Genomic DNA, 5,279 nt, shown 5'->3' with positions numbered 1-5,279 from the left:
GGTGTAGGGGGTGGGGGTAGGGGTGAGCGTGAGTAAAAAAATTGAATTTAAAAATAAGCTTTAAAATTTATTTATTTATTTGGGGGGGTGGTTGGGGGGCTGGTTTGAGGGTAGGGACAAAATAAATTAATTTTTTCAACAAAAAAGTAATTGTAATTTGAAGTTGGAAGAGAGTTTTGGAAAATGTTTTCCTTAAGTTTTGAAGGGAAGTCATTTTCCTTAAATTTGAGAAAAATGAGTTGATTTGGAAAATATTTTCCAAACATTTAACCCAACCAAACATGAGAAAATTGGAAAATATTTTCCGGAAAATGAACACACCCAATACTACCAATCTTTCTCTTCTAAAGCATGAGTGACACTCATTTCTGCACATATAACAGGCAACGAAAGTAGTTCATTTCTCGGATTACCCAAGTTTATGATTTGAGGATTAGATAAGCAGTATTATTAGGTATTGCTGCTGTTATTTTGTTTTGGATATGTAAAATGCATGTATTGTTCCTGAAGACATTCTTCATTATAAACTTAAATACTTATTCTAACATATTTTTTCGATATAGCTACAATTTTTGTCATTGTATATCTTCAAGCTAAGCAATCTTCACTTTAAAATGTAAATTGTTGGGCCCATGCGTGCACGGATATCACTATCTAATTTAATATAAACTAACTAAGACATAACGAAAGTGATGTGATATCTCTTATAAGCCAAGAAATTCATTTATCTTTTTATTATATTATTTTTTACATTTTTCCTATATTTTCAATTTATGTACTATAATATTATAAAAACTCGAAAGTCTCTTTTACATTTTTCTTAATTATGATAAATATGGCATGTTAAAAGTTGTGGGGGAAATAAAGAGGTATTATAGACAATAATACAGTAAAACTTCTATAAATTAATACTCGGTAAATTAATAATCTCTCTAAAGTAATATTTTTCTTCGGTTCCGACTTGGGCCAATAGAAAAAATCACCAATTTCAATAAGATAATAAGATAATATATTTCCAGAAGACCCCTATATAAATATATAGTCCCATTAATATCATAAATTAATAATTCTTTAAAAGTAAAAATATATATCTAAGACAATTTAGTGAAATATGATTTTATTGTGTTCTGTTTTTTCTTAAAATTTAAATTTAGTTGAAGTTCATCTCTAACTTTTCTTATTGCAAATAAAAAAATAAAATAACTTTTCTTATTGCATCTAAGAGCTCTGGTGTTGTCTTTTCGAACTGCACCATAAAATTGTGAAGAGTTCTAGATGCGATAAGTGTTTCTTTACGTGTAACTGGTTCCAAAGGTATAGTATCATCTTCAACTTCATCATCAACATTGTTTTTCCGATGGTATCCACAATATCTTCTAAGCTCTGGACCTCTAAACATGTATCACTTTCACCCAGATAATCCAACATGTTATTGACATTCATTTTATTGTGGTAACCGAGATCATTAGTCATGACCTCAAGTTCATGAATGAGGTTTCACAAGTGGGTTCATTTAAATTCTTTGAGATTGCATCCTCCGAACGAATTTTACAGTGTCGAAAATAATTTGCTATTGTCCCTTGCTGAACATTTGTTGTCCAAGTAGGGATTGCAAAATTGATAACATCCAAAACATTATTCTTTGTTGGATCAGTTTATCCCACTTCATAGTCTTCTAATATCCTACGATAAAATCTATTACGATAATACATCTTCAAAGCTCTTATTATCTCAGCATCACAAGGTTGAATTTTGGATGTCATGTTGGGTGGCAAGAAAAACAATTCAACATTTGGCATAATACATATATTGGACCCTAAACTTGGCTTCAAATTTTAATTTTGACCTCCAACTTTCATAGTACACAAACAGGCACTTTAACTATCCAACCTCTTAATAAATAAACACACGAATCCTACTTGGCAAAACGCGTGATGTGCACGTATTCTGCGCGAGTTAGGAGTAATTTTTGAGTCCCACAACAGTAAAAAAATGTTAAAATGACAACTCTACCCTCCGAATTCCGACCAATCTCCGGCAACCCAAAACCTCCGTTCATTTTCTTCTTTTTCGGGCAAAACGCCACCAAATACCCAGCCGTTCTCCTTCTTCCTCACACCGGAGCACAAACCATGAAGCGAACGAGCTTCGAGCTCGCTAAACCCACCAAATACCCGACCCCAAACCCATCAGATCTGCCATCTCCGACGAGAATCCAAATGAGCCCCCAAACCCCATGAAAACAGACCCAACAACCACAAACACCTAAACCAAGAAGCCAGCCATCAACAAACCTCTAAGCTCCGTCAAACAATGAGCTCCAAGCTCTAAAAACCATTAGGAGGAATTAATTTTGATTCTTGTATATGAATTAAAATTTATTTTGATTTTTTTTAGTTCTAAAATGACGTGTAAAATATTTAATTAGTTGGCAGCCATTGAGTGGCTCACTAATACACGTTGGAGCGTTTGCATTTCACGCTCTTTTGCTGTAAAAATCGTGTGTTTATTTATTTAAAAGTTGGATAGTTAAAGTGTCTGTTTGTGCACTTTGAAAGTTGGAGGTCAAAGTTAAAATTTGAAGCCAAGTTTAGGGTCCAATAGATGTATTATGCCTCAACATTTTGTAGTCCTTTAATATTTCTATTATGGACATCTACCATAAGCAAAACTCGTCTACCATGCATTTTGTGGTCAAACCAACGAATATATTCATCAAAAAGCACACTTGTCATCCATGCTCTTTTGTTTGTACGATAGTGACAAATCAGTAAATATGATACATAAATTAGTAAGATACAATGATTTTGATGTATTCGTTGTACTTTATGTATAATTTTTTTTTATGTGAACTCAATAAATATGATACATAAATTAGTAAGATACAATGATTTTGATATAATCAAAATTAACCTTCATTAAATCTCAAATCATTCTTTAAATTAATAAATATTAATTTATCGATTAAATAATATTTCTATAAAATAATAAAATTTTATGGTCCCACCTATATTAATTTATAGAGGTTTTACTATATAATTAATAATAATGTACATGACATTATGGCTAATAGGTTAGTTATTTTAAGAGTTATAAATGACAATGAAGGGCCATCATATACAATATTTCAATACTAAAAAGATTGGCCATTTTATAATCTTGTGAGGTACATTGGTTACTTCGAAAGCATATGCAGTTGGAAGTTACAAAATTTTAGAGTAGGCTTTGAATTTTGCTCATAATCCAGTGTTGAGGGGATGGATGGTACATGCACAACCGTATACTTGATCTTTTAACTTTCGTGCCTAATAGATTCCTTCATTTATTTGTATTTTAAGCTCTATATATGAATATGTACTAGTTGTATTTTAAGCTTTATATATAGATATGTACCATGTGGTTTTTCTCCTTCCTGGCTTTTATTTTTATGATAAAAATTGCACTATTCTAACCTTGAGGTAATTGTAACATGGAGTTAACATGTAGCATGTATATAACGATGATCTAAAGAAATTTATGCTATTAGGATTTCGAATTGGTGTATTTTTGGTATTTTAACAAATGATTTTTATTGTTTTTCAACATTAATTTTACTTTTTGTAAAGAAATTTCCTTTTGTGCGCTCATGAATGCACTAAGTGGTAAGTTAGCACCAAAGAATTTGGTGCAATGGATGGGGCTATGCTTACCAGTTAGTTTTGGGCAAGTTTAATATAGATGATAAATTAGCAAAAAAAATATACTTATACCGACTCTACACAATTTAGCACGGGATATATGTGTAACACAAGTGCCCAAAACTAGTCTATTACTATAAATAGAGGTATAAGAATTCATATCAGATACACTTGAGAAATACTTCTTATTTCTCTATATTACTTGTCTACTTTCATGTTTCATATTATTATTCTGAGTTTGATTTTACAAAATATAAGTAATTTTTGCATTATATTTTTGACAAAAAGATATTTTAATCATATTTTTCTTCCACCTGTTGGATACCAAGTGCGAGGACCACAATTATTAACCAAAAGTATAAGGATGGGCCAATCATGTTTAGAGTTGAATTTATGTAGGGTAGTTAATGAGACTATACTGCTACTCCCTTAATCAGATATTTCAGTTTCAAGTTTTGAATATGAAAAGAAAATCCTTGAGAGCTCTACCGCTGAGGGGATCCTACTTGACATGAAACTAGATTAGTCGAGCTCAATTACGAATATCGAACACCGGATGAAAACCCCAAAAACTATTTAAAGTTGAATTTGACATCCTGTCCCGTATCATTTTAGTTAGGCCAACGACTGTATCAATCATGGATTATATATTTGCAAAAGTTTATGGAGTGTTGTCAATGGAGTGTGACAGCTGACAAATGGGGTCCTTTACAACAAATGTACAAATCATAATCCAGCTAAGCTTATACAAATGGGTGTCCACTCTGTCTCTAGCTTCTTCCCTTTATTCTAAAGGCAACATTTATTTCAACTATCAATTACACATATCTTCTCTTCAACCCCACTCTCTGATATAATCTTACAATTCTGCAATTCGATTAAGATATGGGTGAAGAAGAAGCCAAGAAAGTGGAGACTGATGAACATGTCGCGGAGGAGAAAGCCATAGTCTTATCAACTGTACCTCCTTCTAAAGAATTGGAAGACAAACACGATGATTCCAAAGCTCTCGTCATCGTCGAACCCGAAACTAGTAATTGATCTCTTCCTTTTGACTCTGTTTTCTGTTTCTCTGTTTTATCCGACTGAATTTCGTGTGTGCTCTGACTTTTGAGAGAAGTGACATTCTCTTTTTTGGGAAATCGAACTCTCACCAACAAGGTGAAAGTTTGGATAGTCAAATAACTAAGATTCCTCTTGTTTATTTGTATCTTTCGGTAAGGGGTTCTGTAGAAATATATTTTTGTTTGAATTCGTACAGAATTTCTGATTTTGAAAGGGGTTTTATGAGATGTCATGAGTTATGTTTGTATGTACAAACATGACCAAGATCGAACCAAAATCAATAATCCAAATTGAAAAAAGTTATTGATTTATCGATAATGGATTATTGGTTAGTTGTTTCGGTAACAGTTTGATTTTTTAAAATATTGGAGAGTTGAGAAACACTCTTATTAGGAGTTATTCCTTGAACATGTTGATAAAAAGAGGGTAAGAAAAATAATTTTTGTTTCAAGAAGTTTTGAACTTTATTAATACCAACATTTAAGAGACTCTACTCAAATAAAAAATAAAAGGGGGGGGGGGGGGGGGGGGGACCGA

Source organism: Solanum tuberosum, unplaced genomic scaffold, assembly GCF_000226075.1.
Source record: "Solanum tuberosum cultivar DM 1-3 516 R44 unplaced genomic scaffold, SolTub_3.0 scf00432, whole genome shotgun sequence".
NCBI lineage: Eukaryota > Viridiplantae > Streptophyta > Magnoliopsida > Solanales > Solanaceae > Solanum > Solanum tuberosum.
The sequence above is the reverse complement of the archived record's forward strand: the minus strand, read 5'-3'. Positions refer to the sequence as shown.